A 17,978-nucleotide genomic window follows, 5' to 3' on the forward strand; every position below is an offset into this window, starting at 1 on the left:
CTATTTGCACGATGAAGAGAACTCAGCACCAGAAGGGACAATCAACACAGGCAAACTGCTGCTGACATTTTACAGTGAGGCAGATTATGTGAACCAGGAGACCTCCACCTGCCAGCCTTTCATCTTCCACCTAAAGGTTCTTCACCAGGGCACATAAATCCTGGGTTCTCAGCTCCAATGTAATTGCCAAGTGACAACATCCTGCAGCACTTGGGCCACAACTTGGGATCAGATGTAGGAAGGACAGAGCAGGGATGGAAGTAGCATGGTGAGTTTGTTCTTCAAAACATGTTACAGACAGGAGAGGGATGTGACCCAAAAGAAAGGACAGGACAACAGTTAGGCTACCCCTTCCCAGTGAGAAAGTCACAGCCCATATGTGCAGGGAAGAAATGTGGACCATTATAAACCACTAAAATTGTTTAGGATTATTTGCTAGAGGCAGGGCTCCTAGAGACTTGAAAAAGCAAAAAGGAGCATCAGGAAAGAGGCAAAAACCATGAGAAAGAGGCTGTAGGTAGACCCAATTTAAGAAAAAGTAAAATTTAATCTATTATTTGTGCCACAGACACCTGAACCACTGACAGCCCACAGCAAACTCCTGATGCAACTGCAGTGAATCACACTGCACTGTGTCACACCTCAGATGCTGTGATAGCAGACATTTGTGGTACATTTCCACCCCACCTGACACCCCCTCATTCATGTGTCTGCAACCCAGCTCCTACCCAGGCACTTGGTGCTTCAGTTTTCTCTGATAAGATGGAAGGAATGGCACTGCTGGAGCTCAAAGGCTGGGACCGAATACCACCAGGAGCTCCTGGGCTGACACGACTGGGCTTGCAGAGAACACCACAGAAACTGGCTGATTACACGACTCTGGTGAAAAACAGCTTTCTGCCCTTTATGACAGGCCACCAAATTTCAGTGGGCTCTCAATATCAAAGTTCAGCTCCACTCAGTGATATGAACTAAATGAGCAGTTCTGTGAGGAAGCAGAGCTTGGTATTCAAGTGTTGCAACTGCATTATCCACTGTGTAGTAAGACATAAGCTCTGAGCAAGTCCTTTCCTACCCACAGGGTATCCCCATAACATGCATGATAGCATGTTTGTCACATGGCTAGCTCAGCCCAGTGACACCACCAAGCTCTCTTCTTGACCCAACCATTTATTCCAAGAATTTAATGTAACCTAATGTGTCTTGAAAAGAAAACCATCTGCAGTTCCATACTTCTAAACCATGTGCTCTGGACTTCTGGCCCTTGCTGCTGATGAGAGCCCCGTCAGCAAGGTCTTGCACCGAGTTTGTCATCAGTACAACACAGGTATGAGGAGCCCAAAACACTCCTACTAAGCCCGGAACCAGACACCAAGAGCTGCCAAAGTTAACACTAACACAGAGTAAGATTTAATCCTGTAGCCTTGGGCAAGTCCCACTGTCAGAATCAGTTTTACCCATCTACAAAAGCAGGCATACTTCTTGCCAAAGTTTTGAGAACGCAGCAAAAATTACTTAGCATTTGAAAAGAGCTTTGAAGATCAAAAACACTTAGTAAGGGGCAATTACTAGCAGGTAAAGAAAATGTGTAAATTCTGCAGGACTCCACCTTGCCCTGGAGGAAGCCACACTAAGGATCACAGCAACAACAAAACCCATGTCTGACAACAGCACCATTCTGTTCAAATACAACACAGCAATCTATCCATCAAGGTTTAGATTGGTTTTTTGCTTGGTTTTTTTTTGGTTGTTTCGGGTTTTGTTGGGGATTTTGGTGCTTTGTTTGTTTATTTTTTCAAAAAATCCACGATTTTAACTATTCATACAGGAGGAAAAAAAGAAGTTTTTTGCATGAACAAAGACTTAAAAGGCAACGTTTAAAAAAGGACAGTTCTGTACCAGTAGTATTTTGCCTCATAAAAAGAGTTTAACATCAGGAAGAAGGTGCAGCATACTTAGATTCTGCCATGTGCACCCAGATAATCAGTGGCAAAAGCAACACAGAGCAGTCACCACAACCCCAGGAGCTGGAATGAAGGTGGAAGCCTGGCTACCTCTGCTCTGAACACTGTCTGCTTGTAGAGAATTCATGTTAAAGGCTGCAAAGGCTGAAGTCAAAAGGTCTTGACTGTCCAAGACATGGATCTGATTGTGCCTGTCATGAGCAGATTTCCAGCCTGGTTTCCTGAGGAAGCACAGCCTGCCCACGTACACTGTCTAGCACAGGACTGTGTCTATTCCAAACTCACTGGCTGGTTTCAGCCAAGAAATTGGTGCTGCAAAACAATCCTGCAAATTCCCCAAAACAGATGGTTGAGCAGATTAGGGAAACCCTCCCAGCATCCCCCCCCAAAGGACTACCAGGACTGCACTGTACCAGAACTGAGCAGAACCTGAGCCAATTTAAGGAAGCCACTTCCTAGGGAGAACAATTTGTAACCAACAGCACAATCAATGATTGCTCTTAACTCTTCACTGGATGGATTCCCCTCATTTTATCGCAGACCACATGAAGAGACAAAGGTTTGTGAAACCTAAGACACTGCCATCATTTCACACCTTCAGAACCTTTCCTAAGATTACAACACTGGAAATCCAAGCCATGCTCCTCTTGGACTGTATCCCTACTGCCCCCTCTATGTGACAGGACAGAAGAACTCAGCAGGCAGTTTTAGAGCTCCCAAATGAAGGTGCATGAACACTGAAAGGCAAAAAACAAAAGATAAAAAAGACAAAACCACACAGAATAAACTGAATAGACATCAGGTGAGAATCAGCCTCCAAGATGGGCACATGAAAGAAGTAGATCAAATAGAGGACGAGAATGGAAGGAAAATTAAAACTGAGGAGTTAAAAAGCATCAAGGACAAGTGTACTGTGGAAGCAAGCATCCAACTGATGAACAAAAGTTACCCACACACAAAAGGAAAGGAAGTGGCAATATAGATGAAACTAAAAGCACACCGTGCAGCCCCTTTATCATTAGGTCCTACATCCTGCCTTCCAGGAGTAAGGTCCAAGAATTCACAAGTCACGAGTCAGACCTCTGGAAAGAGTCTGACTCTACATCTCTATGAGCACGTGCTGGGCAGTGGGAGACAGAAATGAGTTACCCCCTAAACCTTCCCTTCTCCTGAAGGAGGCTGAACAGCCCCAGCGCTGTCAGCCAGCAGGTGCTCCAGCCCCTGACCATCTCAGTGGCCTCTGCTGCAGTCTCCCCATTTGTCCAAACCTCTCCTGGGTTGGGGCACAGAGTGCTCTCCCCGCAGCCTTGTGATGGCCAAGTACAGGGCAAACAACAACGGACCACCTGCTCCCACACTAATGAAGCCTGAAACTTTCGACCACAAAACTTAATGGAACTTTTTGAATTTGTGTGCACTGTGGGGGCAAGCCTGATTTTTCAACAGTGACTAAGAGGCTCAACTTCTGGTTACAATGATTCAGGGCACTTGAGGATAAAACACAACACTGCTCTCACAGCATCAGGGCAAGAGCTGACACCACCACATTCATTAACGCCCTGAATGGGGTTGGGGTTTTTTTTTGTTTGTTTTGTTTTTTACGCTCTGTCAATACAAACAAGTAGAAACCTCATTCAGAGACAGACTTCTATGCCTGGCGGGAGGGAACATGTGCAGAGAGCTGCATCAGCTCTGGCAGGAGACCCTGGCCTCACTCCTCAGAACTGCCAGCTGCCTTCATTTCCCACAAAATTAAGGAGAGCCAAGTGCTGTAGGCTATATAAAAGTTTGCCGGCTGCAAATGCCTCCATGCAACACTCTTCACAAGAAAAGCATTTCCCTACCAGTCCCTGACATATTTTTAAATGCCAAGTAAATTATGATAAAAGAAGAAAGACCCAAACACCTCATCATCCTTTCCATTAGCCAACGCAGCTGCCCAATAAATAACCCAAGACAGAATAAAATGTGCAGGCAGAAATTCTAGTTTCTTCACTTTGAAACGTAGAGTGACTAGAAACAAATGTGAACAACAGGGGTTGGCCTTCTCTACCATCCACAGATGACTCTTTAAAAGCAAATATTTGGGTTTTTGTCAGGAAGAGAATATTATGTTTATGTGTTTTTGTTTTGTTTTCAAATGACACTAAAAGGGAGAAAATTCACTGGATGAGAAAGTCTAAAATAAGTATCCATAACAGCAAAATACCTGCAATGCAACAATATACATTTGAAGGGAGGTGTCTCCGGCGATACATCAGCTTGTTTTACACACCCACTTACAGCACATCTCCTGGGCTAAAACAACTTCTAGTTTAATCCTCGCTTTCCTGAGCAAGACTTCAAAATCAAAGACGCTACTGCTCGGCTCAAGGCATCACCGCCACCCCTTCGGCAGCTCGCTCCGGGACAACCCGCTGTCTATCCTGCTCCCGCCGCCCGGAACCGCCAGGACCCGGAGCATCCCCGGTAGCGCGGGATGCGGGGCGAAACCCGCGGCGCTCACTCACCCACGCCGGCAGGTGCCGGGCAGCCAGGCCCCGGCACACCGCCTCCCGCTCGTCCTCCAGCAGCGCGAAGGCGGCGGCCAGGCGATCGCGCTTCCCCCGCCGGATGAGTCCCCAGCATAGCCACAGCGCCAGCGCCAGCAGCACCCAGCTGCCGCTCAGCCCCAGGTACCCGGCCAGGTACACGGGGCCGAGCCAGAGCAGCGCCCGCGCCGCGGAGGAGAGCAGCAGGCGCGGCAGCGCGGCGGGGCGCGGGACGGCCGCGCGGTGCATGGCCACAGCCCGAGCCAGGCTGGCCACAGCCCGAGCCAGGCTGGCCCCTGCCGAGTGCGCTCGCCCCGCGCCGCCGCCGCGGCTCCTCCGCCCGCCCGGCCCGGCCCCGCCGCCCCGCCCCGCCGCGCCGCCCTCCCGGCCAGCCCGGTACCCCGGGGCGCTCGGCTCCCCGGCAGCGCTGCGGACACCCTGTGACCCATCGGCACGGCTGGATGTGGAATGACACCACCTGTTGGTTCTGGACACTTGCTGCTTTCGTTCTTTGGCACTTTTTTCTCTTTTGATTTTGATGGGGATGCTGTGGGAGTTTAGATTCTGAAATATTGATAATCATGGGATCATTGAATCATAGAATCACCAAGGTTGGAGGAGACCTTTAAGATCAACAAGTCCAGCCATCAATCCAGCACTCTCACCCCTAGACCACAGGGAAAAAAAAATTCTGACGTGTAATCTGAATCCCACCTGCCTCAGCTTGAGGCCATTGTCCTCTAGGCTTCTCACTGCAGGTACAGTAGAAGAGACTAATCCCACCTCACTACAACCTCCTGTCAGGTTATTGTAGAGAGCGATTATGTCCCCCTTAAATCTCCTCTAGACTCAGTAAACCCAGCTCCCTAAGCCATTCCTTGTAAGACATGTTTTCCAAAAGACACTTTTTGAGATGTTTTCCCCCAGCGATATTAATTTTGTATCTTTATATACATGCCTTAACAGACAGGCTGTAATTGTACAGTTCTACACTGTGTTTTCCACTGCAGCTTTCCCTGGATCAGGCAAATGCCACTCTTTGTTCAGTGGATAAGTCTGGAACATCAGTGAATAATGCCAGCTTTTATCGCAGCTCCTTTTTGATACTGGCTGCACAAGATAACAAATGATGAGCCACATAAAACCTCCAAGAAAAAGAAGTTAGCCATGACTGGGAGAATGAAGTTTGGTCTCTGCTGCACTATGGAATTAGTACTTAATTATGGGTCAGTCAGTAAATCAAACAACACCACAAGTGATCTTCATCTGTTTGTTAATCATTGTGCATGACTGCTCTGGGCTGGAAATCAGTTCAGGCATCTGAAAACTCAAATGCCTCACATTAGAGAAACTCATGCATGAGACATCTATTAACAGGTGCTTTTGGAAACAACCCTCCTAATCTTCCCCTACTGTCAAATGAGGATGACTATGCTCTTCTTCCTGGGGATGTTGCAAAGATAAATCATTATAAAACACATTTAAGGAAGTACTTCAGTACACATTGGGCAGTAAATCTCTAGAATTTGCAAGATGCTGCAAGGCAGATGGCATTAACAAGTTCAAAAAGGGATTAGGTGCATTCTCAAGGAAAGGGCCCGTAAATGTATTCCCTATTATCATAGACAAAACAGCTGCGGAGGCTGGGGAGAAAGGACTGCAGGAAATGCCTGGGCTCATACCCTCCCCCTAAACAGGAACACCACTGGAAGCAAGTGGACCAGTGGGCTGACCCCAGAGGGCATTTCTGTTTGTAAAGCTGTGAAGGAAAGTCCAGAAACTGACAGAAGCTGAAGTAATACCTGCTCTCTTGATACCATGTATTAGAAAACCCACAGTGGTTAGTTTGCACAATTACATGTATCAGAAGATAAATCTACATGCACAAAACCACCAGGTTTTTTCCTGTGTCCAAAGACTGATGCTGACTTGTTGCTTATTTTCCCCCCTCTGTCATTTAAAGCTTTGTAAAACATACTCATTAAGTGATTTCAGCCATCTGAAACTTCACAAGGATAGACTCAGCTCCACCTTTCAGAAAAACAGAAGCTTCTAAGAAAAAAGGGGCTCTTTTAGTGATTTGAAGACTTGGAAGGTTGCTTTTGCAACTAGGAGAAACTATAAAACACATATTCAGTGTTTTCCTCCTTCACATTATTATTCTTACTGAGTTTGAGATATCTAAAATTCAGAGAGCCATGCAGTTTAGAAGCATCAACAAATATCAGTTTATTGAGCAGGAGAAACAGTGGGGCTGCAGTGAAATACATACTGGCTAATTTAATAAATTAAATTTCATAAATAAATAAACCCACAGTTTTTGGTTTCTTATTCCTCATTCAGCTGATCACAACAACCTAGGCTGAGGTTTAAGGACAATAAAAGCACTCCCTCTGTACAAATGACCAGAGCACTTCCAGTCCTGCAGTACAGCCCACAGCTGCTCTTTAGAGGAGATGCTTTCATGAAAACAGAACTCCAAATTCCTTCCTTCACTGTCCTCTAAGACCCTGAGCTTGGAAACAGCCACACTTTCTCAGGCACTGCTTGATGCTTTACTGCCAACTCGTTTACCTTGAGAAGAGAAAGTATCTTTCTGTAATTAAAGGGGTTTTAGGAACTTTAAACAATTACACAAGTAATATAAAATGTCACTAAACTTTAGCGCACTCTACTTAAAATTTTAAAAGATGAAAAAAAGAAAAAGAAAAATTACTTTTATCATATCAGGTTACACAGAGAGATGTTCTCAAAACCAAATACTGAGCTGATGAAACCAAGATAAATCAATAATCTTTGAGACCACTGTTAACTCTGTTTATCATGGATAGAAGTTACCCTTTAAAAATAACCTTTAAAATACTAATTTTATTATAAATCTCTGATTTTCTGAAGTGCCAGAGGAAATACTGAATCACCAAACAAGAAGACAACTTAAGGACTTAAGAATTTCCTCCTGGGGAAAGTATGACCTTGACTGTAGCGGGTTGCTTCCAAGCACCAGATATCTGAGCCACTTGAAGCCAACCTTATTTCTGGTTACAGGGGAACTCCACAAGCTGTTTCACCTAATATTCACAGGACAGTCACTAAGGTAATGACCCGAGGCTATTGTTCTGGCCTGTGATAATCTCTCCTTTTTCATCTTGATTAGGCATCACCACTATGCTTATTAACACTATGATAAAATATATCTTGTAGCTGCTTATGACACAGATTTACAGAAACTGCAGAGATTTGAAAATGTATTAGTACTAAATTTGCTGTCTCTCAAGCTGGCCATGGTAACTAAGGCAACCCATTTTAAAGGTGGGGAGTTGTGAGAAACCGCCAATGCTTTTCAACTGCAGAGAACATGCAAAGGAATTAACCTGAAGTTATCAACTGAAGCACATACCAACAAGCTATCAAAGGGTTTACTGAAGATGACTTTCTAACTTAATTTTCTTGTGGCTTCAGGGTTTGTGACCACGGTGAAATTCCCTCTTTAATGTTAGCAAATGTTAGAGGTGCAGTATGTCTTTTTTCTGTGCCTCCACAGCAAAATATAAAACACTTATGTAAGGCTAAACCCTTACTCCCTGTGTTGACAGAATGACTTCTGTATTGTGACCTGATGAAAGCTATTGCACCTTTTGGCACTCCCAGTCACCTGGCAAAACATTTTTGTTTAGCTTCCTCTGGTTTTATACTCCCTCCATGCAGTGTTCACCCATCAAGCAAAGCTGAATCCAGACTCTGACTATCACAAGGCAAAAGCCTTGTATCTACTCCTGCTGTCTGTGCTCAGGCAAAGCTGGAGTGCATTTCTCCAGGGAAAGCTGACTGGTTCTGTCCAGAAATGAAATATGAGTTGGGCAACTCAAAAGAGTCTGGGCTACATTGTTCAGCCAGAGATCTTATTCTGGCTGGATATTTGTAATTTGAAATGAACATGAAAATAATTATGTATGTATGTCTGGTTTTCAGATTCATCTTATTGTCAGAAAAAATATAAATCTAGGACTAACTGGTACTATCTATAAATATGGTCTGGACTGGTAAAGTTAATGGATCTCTTCTGCTGCGACAAATAATCATAAGTGGAAGACTGCAAACCCTGGCCTTTCATTGGGAATATGTGCAAAGCCAGTCTGGGAGTACATGACCCTTGCTTTGAGGGCTCTGCTCCACTGTGCTCACTCCCCATACTGTGCCTCATATCTGCCTGGCTGATGGCTCCTCACTGCCTTTGTACAGCAGGCACTAGAGAGGCACTGAAGAGCTGGGACTTTTGGCAAGATAACAAAGCCAGCAACAGCAATTTATTTCACTTATCCATTTGCTCTTTTACAGCAGAGTCCTTAATGCAAGGCCTGCACGGGAGGTTGCAGAGTGTCCACCACAGGAGGTAAAAGTGTGGTGTGGCCCAGGGCCCCTTGCCCAGCCTTGCCCCTCCTGCCAGCAAATCCCACAGTGCCCTGGCACTGGGCAGCAGGATTAGCAAAATACTGAGAGAAGCTGTGCCTTGTGCACACATAAATCATGTAACTGCAGAGGTGAGGCACAAGAACATGAAAGAATACAAGTACAAGATATGATGGTGTCCAAGACAGGAAAAAAATAAACTTTCCTTACAGTGAGGAGGACATTATCCAGTGCTGCTGGAGGTGGTCTTCCAGTTGGAGCTGTCACTTCCCTGGCTCTGGGTACCACTCAGATTTTCACACAAGGCACATGAGCACACCTTGGTGTCATTCTGGAGCCAGCACTGGCCACGGGCAGCTGGTGCCACCTGCTGAACATTACACTTATAATCTGGATTGAGGAAAAATAAATTCCCACCAGCAAAGAAAAATCTTACTGAAATTACACTATATTTTCCACACAGAAGAATCAGCAGAGAGCTGCAATGAGCCTGAGACAATTCGGTTTATTTTTTCAAGTCTTTGCCAAGTACAACTTCTATTATTGTACTATATATTTCAATCTCAGAAGCAAAGCCTGTTAAATCTGTTTGGTTTAAATTTTGCCATTGTTATAACATTAATTTATCCATTTTTTCTGTTTGAACAATTGTTTCTGCCACAGGATTTGTGAACACAATATACAATATCTTTGGTCTAAAATTAGCACAACTCATTTCTTGGAGGATAAAACATTTTATAGATTTTGCTGTCAGTTAGTGAAAGGCAAGCAAGAAAACCCTAGGAAAAAAATTGTCTTCCCATCCTTTTAAATCCTTCTTGATTCTACTGAGTGAAAGAGCTTGCTGGTACAGGCTACTGACAGATATTAGGCTACAAAAATTGCCTTTCAAGTGCATGATGAATTTCCAGAACAATGCTAACAATAATCTACAGTTTAGTCTCTAATCTGTACAATTTCGATCCTGCTGTTTCAAGTGCTTAAAGGACTTGACTGAACTCACAGAAACATCTTAAGGAATTTGAGTGCTCAGCCCTCATGAAACACTTTGAAAGTGTCTCTTGTTCAGCTGGCACTTTCCACTTGAAGTGCCACAGAACGCAGGTGTTTCTCAATAAACTGGACCTTATGGCTCTTCACAAATACTTTAAAGAAGGTTGTAGCAAGGTGGGTATTTGTCTCTTATAGTAAGTGACAAGATAAGAGGAAAGGGCAAGTTATTCCAGAGGAGCTTTACACCGTATTTTAGGAAAATTTTCTTCACTGAAAGGGTTCTCAAGCACTGCAACAGTCTGCCCAGGGAAGTGGCTGAGTCACGATCCTGGGAGGAATTTAAAAGATGTGTAGACGTGGCACTTTGGGACATGGTTAGTGGTGGGCCCAGCATTAACTCAGCACTGGATTACTGATTGGACTTGATGAACCTAGAGGTCTTTTCCAAGCTAAAGGATTTTATGATTCTATGCTTTACCTAATAACATCATCCCTCTTCCACTAGTGTTTTTTACATTCAGGCTTTGAAGAAGTAATGGATACATTATCTGCTACTTTCTCTTCCCAGATTGAGAGAGGTAAAAACCTGACACTTTCTGCTCCTTTCTGTGTTCTGCAGGATTCAGACATAACAGCACCTTTTAAGTGCATTGAAAGTTCAGATTTGCCAGAGGACTCCCCATGTCTGTGGTCTGTGCTTGACTTGGCAAGGGACACAGATCACATTCAGATGTACAGAGTAACAACAGGGGCAGTGCATGTGAAACTGTGAGGAATGCTGTTCCCAGTTTTGCCTGCTCAACATCCCTTCATCGTAATGGATCCCGACACAGGAACATCCTGCCTGCCATCTCCCACTTGGAGCGTGGGCTGCCAAGAACAGCACAGGCACAGTTTGCAATGGCACACCAGGCTGGCACAGGGCTGGGAATCCGCTCAAAAGCTTTCCTTGAGCCAACTTACTGAAGAAGAGCAATGACAGCATCTCACCTCTCTGTGAGGCTGCACCTCCCAGCTCCTGCTGAGTTTCTGCTTCGTGAATTTAGCCTTTTCAGCTGACTGTGCAAACTGCACAGTGTAGTTACAAAGTCCTCCACAGCACTGTGCACAAGTAAAAGAGTATCTTGGATCTCATTTTGTAAAGAGTTTTTCCCTCTGCACCTGCTCTAGCTCATTGCTGGCAAGTACCAGCCCACACAGAGAGCAGACCAACAGCAAAGGCAATATTAATCCAAAGGTTATTTTAAAAATCTTGGGAAGTTTTAAAAACCTCCCAAAAATTCCTTCTTTTTTGGAAAATCCTGATCCACAGCCCAGATACTGTCTCTTCAACAGTGAGCATGGTGAACAAGGCCTCCAGGGTCTTTTACGGCTGTTCCTACAATCTTCTAGTGGCCTCTGCTGGCCAGGACTGAGATCCCCGCATCTGTTTAAGTGTCAGCAGTGCCGAATCCAGCTAAAGATTTACACAGATATTTTATTGGTGACAGCAGCAGAAACAACATCACCAGGACTGTATTAATCAGCAGTAGAAAGTTCTCACTGGAGATCACTGTTCCACTATAGCTGCTTTAGAATTGAAATATTTATGGCAAAAAAGAGTCTTGATGGGCACAAATGAAAATCACTGAAGGCAAACTTTGGATGTGATTACTGCCGATGGATTTGAAACTGAGTCATCTGTTAAACTTTCAGCTTTATGTGGTGTTGAAGGAATAGCCCAAAAGAGGAAAAACTGGAAGTGTGTACGGCTGGGAGTGATCTGCTTTTCCAAGAACAGAATTTTTATGGTAGAAGTGTGAATGGAAGTGCTCTCAAAAGAAAAGGAAAATATCATTCTGCTTACTCAGCACTTCAGCTGAGAGATCTTGCAAAAAAAACCCCCAAAAAACAGCATATGTCTGCTGTAATCTGAACATCAGAAAAATAGAGCTGCCTTCCTGGTGTTCTCCCTTAGTGAAAAGTCAGTTTTCCAGCCTCTATTTTACTTTTCTAGAGAGTATAAATTTACTGCAGCTAGAAGAATATAAAGTTTGGTAGCCTTACACTGAAGGATTTATCTTTCAGAGGTATCATAGTTCCAAGTTCTTTTACTTACCTTCAAATCAGTTTACATTCTTTTATGGGCTTGACTCCACTAGTTGCCTGTTGATACAGAAAAGAGAAAGGTTAATTATTTTCTTAAAAAATAATGATAATAACAACCTCTTCCTCTTCTGCTCAAGAGAATTCCTCCAAAATTTGAGTTTCATATACTATAAATAGAACCCAATAAAGTCATGATTGATTTCAAACTGGAAATAGAACAGTAGCATTAATCCTTGTCTTTGTCCAAGTTTTCTTACATAGTTTCTTCTTCTTGCAAATTAGCTTAGAAATTACCTTAGAAAACCCTTTTTTTTTTTCTAGTTCCTGCATGTGTTTCTTGCTACTAAACCTTTTGTTCAGAGGAGCAGGGCAAAGGCCCTGGACTTAACTGTCTCCTTCAAAATTGTTCAGCTTTTCCAGTAGTTCTGTGTGATTTTGGTTGGCTTCTTTCAATAACGTTTTTTACTACAGGGAATTCAAGTCAGACCAAAGTGCAGAAAATACATCCACTGGAGGGCATGCCTGAATCTGGCAGAATGTGCTGAAAAGGTCTAGAAGCAAAGACACCAAAGTTATATTTTGCTGAATGAAAGCTGTCATGAATCAATCAGGACTGGACAATGAGGAACTAAGAGATGGCCTTTTTTCTGAATAGATTCATGACTACAAATTTATAGCCTATAAAACAGGCTCCAGTAAGAGTTCATGTCTAATAAGAAGGGCCCTGGATAAAACTTCTGACATGGACTAAAATGAAAATAAATCTAACATGACAAATATTATTTGAAGTCAGCCAATCCCAACAGGACCGATCCATGTGGCGCTGATCAGACAACACCACCTGCAAACAGCGGAGCTGAATTCCAGGCCTGAACTTGGCCCATAGGCTCCCTGTGTTCCCAGGGTAGCACTACTCTCCAGCAGGACCTGTGGTCTGAGCTCTCTGGGGTGAAAGGTGCCTCCTGGAAGGGCCTTTCTGTGCTGTGCAGGCAATCCAGAGGCACATGGGATATGCACAGGCAGAATTGGTGTCTGGCTCCACCTCATGCTCACAGCCAGACCAGCCCCTGGTCATGCTCAGGAAAGAACTGCTCCGGGTGGGCACCTGATGTCGACTCTCTGGATGTGCAATCTGTGCACTCTTTCCTGCCAGGTCCCCTACTTCCATGGAGGTGGCTGTGCCTCAGAGTTAATGACATGTGACTGGACCAAGTACTTCATGCAGTAATTGTTTCTAGCAAGGACTCAGTTTGGCCCAGCAGTTTGAGAGGTTAAACCTTTGACACTCCAGACATAATTTTTTACTTTGAGTGCTATCAAAATAATAACAAAAGGAAAGAGTTTATTTCATGTGGCAGCTGAAGATCCCATATTTAATGTGGCCTGGCTTTATCAACCCTCGTTTTTTTTTCAGACAAACCAAAAACTTAGTTTTCTTTTTGCAGTTTTCATAGGAGCACATTAAATGAACTTCCTCCCTTCATCAGTGACTCACTCCTGAAAAGGCTATTTCACAAATATATCTCCATTCCAAAGGAAACAAGCTGTTCCCTCTTACATTACTCAAGTAGCTGCAGACAATCTAAAATACATTAAGTTAAAAGATTTCAAAATGCATTAGAAACATAGCTCAGAGACAGTCAGCTTTATTTCAAGTAGTTTTCTGATGTAATTGCTGCCCTTTAACGAAATCAATCAAGCCAAATATTAAAACCAACTAGAAATTCTTGGGGCCTGGCTGGAGACACTCTACAACCCATGGAGTCTCTGAGTTCATAGACGTCTCATAGTATTTAATAGTGGCCGCACAAAACATTTAGAGTCTATTTCAATCAGAATCAGGATATAAATCAGAAAAACTCCAATCTAAGATTGCTAAAAGCCAGTGAGACATCTGTTCAAGTCAACAGCTGCAGTTACACATATTAGAATCTATTTCCTGTAATGTGAATTAAAGTATTACCTGGAGATGTGAATAGGGAGATGATATTGGTGCTTTCATTAGTAGTAACTATGGACATATTTATAGTTGAGCTGCTGCTGCTAATTTCATCAAAGAAAACACACCAAAGAATTCCTTAAACAGACAGTTAAATCCCCAAGTAAACCGTTGAAAGTATGTTATCTTAAAAGCATGGGTATGAGACAGTCAACCTTTCCACACAGAAGAAAACCAGAAGTATAATCATATTTTTAAACAGAGATAAAAGAGAGAGAGATTTTATAAAAATACAAAATATCTCCCCGTCAGTGTGTAGCATAACACAAGAAAATGCAAAACCGGTATGTTACATGTCAGTCACAAGAAGAATGTATTTGAAAAATATTCTCGGGAATATTTGTAAAAGGCAACACTGCTTAAAGCACTCAGAGGTACAAATGTTACAAGTGACCAGGAATCTTTCTAGCTGAAGGACAGTCCAAGAAGCTCTCTGAGATCTGACTACCATGGGTGAAATCAAAGGACCACTAATTCCAATATTACATTGAGTGATAAAAATTAAAGCATTATTAGGGTCTTCTCTATGAAACTCCAAGATTGTCCTAGTGTTGGTAGGGTAAGATTTTACCTCAGGTATATTTACCTGTAAATAGACCTTCCAAGAGTGTTCCATGCCAAGGTGCACTTGTATTTATGACACTGCTTCTGTTACACATTGCAAGTGCAACAAATACTCAAAGGGAACAAGGTAAGAGGTAGGCAAATGTTGAAATTACAAAACCAAACTAGAGTCTGGACATATGCAAGACTTTCCAGCGCTAAGCTATGTATAAACTATTTTAGGTTGATCTGAGTTCTGCCTGCAGGTTAAAACAAATAACAGCTCATGTAAATAGCTATTTTTGTCTCTGTGTCTGGGTTTCTTTATTTTCAGAGGCCTGAAATCAGATTGCAAACATTATCTCCTCATACTTGCATGTTTTAACAGAGTCAGACTTGTTTATATTCCCTTGTCTAAATGATAAGAGACTGTCACAACCTCTTGCATGGTCAATGTGTTCAATCTTATCTAGTAACTCCTGCATAAAGCCAAAAAATCCGATGATCAAACACAGGCGCCTTTTTCCATCACAGTTGCTCCCTTTTGGCTTTCTTTATGAACATTTTATCAGACTTGGATTATTCTGATTTGATGAAGAGACCCTTTGGGAAAATATTTTTTAAGTGGGCCAATCTTGTGGTCTTTATTTTCACTTCATCCTTTTAGGAAGCACTTTCTTCAACTATCTATCTCCCCTACCTTGAATATTTGCTTTAATCTAATACATAAAGTCCACCTCAGCAGTGACATTCAGTTCTACATCAATCTCCAACTTCTGCAACAGACATTCACATAAATAATTATCATAAGCACTGTAGTAATTTATTACTTCTTTCCTCAGAGTACAAGAAGAGTTTTACTTCTCCCATGTGAGATGTCAGCAGTACACACAGTGAGGAATTTTGATGTCTTTCAGGGTACTTATAAAATTCTGTCACCATGTTTTGCTAAAAAAGGAGATTTTCACTGTGATGTGCTATATTTACAGGGGAGCAGATAGGACAGTGCTGCTTTTCCACTGTCTCCTCCCTGATATTTTTCCACAGCTTTTTGGTTATTTTTAGAGTGATTAGTCTAAATTAGTAATGTTGCTCTGTCCCTTTGGGAGTCTATAACACTCCAGAGCAATAGGCACAAACAACCTGTGGGGTCTGAGAGACTGAAAGGAGGACTGTCCACAATCAGCAAACTGCTGTAATCCCTGAGATTAAAGATTCCTTTGTTTGCTTTCTGGCACAGCTCTCACGCTCTGATCTATGAAGATATTTGGATACTTCATTGCCAGGGGCATCAGAGGGAGATAGGACTTGAATTCTTTGCCATCTGCTCCCTCAGTGATTTGAAGCAGCATATGATGCCATCATAAACACACAAGATTTAAGAGAACATTTAGCAGCATTTAACAGCAGAACAGGGCTTTCCAAGGGAAGCAGGCTATTGTCAGGCCCCTTCTGTGTAATTCCAGCCTAGCAGGATGAAGTGATCTCTCAGGAACAAAGTTCCAATCTATCACCTTAAATATAGGGCTATGTCCATCGCAAAAGTTTAATGCAGTGAGAATCACCCAGATCTGAAAGGGCTAATGCTAATGGCATTGATGCCAGTGACACAATGCCTTTTGTTTTCAGACAAGGCGCATCAGAACTGAAACTCAGAACTTCTGAAGACACTTCAATATGTGGCTTTTGCAAAGCTAACTTTCCTTTTATCTGTCTGTTGGTATAAACAGTCTTCTAAATAATACATCAGGATAATGTATCCAATAATGACTAGGAATAGCCACAAATTATCAAGATGTGACGAGGAACTTGTGACCAACACAGTGGTAGAGTCTCCACAGGAAACGGCAGAAAAATAGTTTTAATGTTAATAGAGCTCATGCTGTTTACAGTTTATTTCTTGTAGAAGTGTTCTGCTGAAGTTTCCTTGAGGGCTGCTATTCCCTTACTGCACCTTCTTTGGAGCAGAAAGCACTGAGGATGACACCCAGTATTCCCAAACACCGACAGACAGAAAGAATCTATATATGTAAACATTGTTGCTCTTCAGAGGCTCGTTTATTCCCATAAAAATGGGAATCTGACCCTAAACCAGTCCTTGGCTGAAGCTTCATCTTTATTGATACTAGAGAAATACCAGTTTTAGGATATCAGCAGTAACAGTAGTAGTGTCTGGTGTTGTTATAAATAACTGGTTTGCAGATGATTAAGCAATACATCTTTTAATATAAATGAAATCAAGGTTCTGGCTTTCACAATTTCAGAAAAGCCTTCAAAACATACTTGGAGCAGAACCTGCAGCTCAGAAACCAGAAGTAAAAGAGAAAGAAGTACAGGTTGGTTAAATATAATTCCAATATTCTAGATATCTGTCTTGAGCTTTAAATGTCTGTGTTTGGCATTACTGAGCACATTGGCTAAGATCTGGACTGCAGTTTTGCCTTTTGACACTCATTTCTAGCACTGAAATAATGTGAACCTCTTCTTGCCTCATTTTCTAAATGTGAACTACCTGAACACACTGAAACTCTATGTCTTCTCCAGAGGGGTGGATCAGTTTGCATCAGCTGAAGCTTCATGGTGATACCCAGGGGTGCTCTTTCAGATCTCCTCTCTTTTTTTCCTGCTGGTTAATCAAGTAATCAGGATCACTCATTATGTACGTTATTAGTCACTGTTAACTTTTAATTCTGAAGAACCAGAGTTGCACTCCAAAATGCAGGAGTCTTCAAGCATGTCTCTTCTAAGGTGGGAGGTCTGAGGGCAGCACAAAAAAAAGCTGTCCATGCTAGTTTCAGCCAAGGTTGATTTAAATGTGAGCACCATGAGCTTTCTTGGATGCTGGACACTGATGTTCATGACCAGTCTGGACTGAAGCCTGTCTTTGCTACTACCAGGATTGGAACAGTTCAGTTAGCTTGGATCATTCCTATCAGCAAGTGTGTGAATATCAGTGAATGGAAGCTCACAGCCTCTGTATCACCTGCTTTTAGCAAGGCAAGAATGTGACTACACTAGTTTAAGTGATAGTAAAATGACAGATGATGCACTGGGAACAGCACTGAAATTGCCCTGGCTCCATAAACCACTATTTCCAGTGGCAGAGATTAAAAAGGGAAGGCTGCAGACAGGAAAACCTTGCTGGATTAGGACCTCAGCACTATGGGCCACGTTTGAAAGACAAGTCATCAATAGGATCTTCAGCATTTTCTAGGAGGAAGGATCCACAGAGGAAGGGCTCATCCAAGCAGCCAGACAGGTGCTTGCAGGAGGGATAAATGAATGACTAAGGTGGATTTTGCTGTCATGGCAGACACAGCTGCTTTGTTCCCTTTCAGCTGTTCTACAGTGCTAGTAAATAGCTACTGCACATGATGCTGTGTTCCAACAGGGGACGGGAATACTCCTCACATTGACATGAAAGGGTTATTAGCAGAAAGAACCAAACTTCAG

This window comes from Chamaea fasciata, unplaced genomic scaffold (genome assembly GCF_029207755.1).
Source record: "Chamaea fasciata isolate MVZ Bird 193981 ecotype frontalis unplaced genomic scaffold, bChaFas1.0.hap1 SCAF_8, whole genome shotgun sequence".
Lineage (NCBI taxonomy): Eukaryota > Metazoa > Chordata > Aves > Passeriformes > Sylviidae > Chamaea > Chamaea fasciata.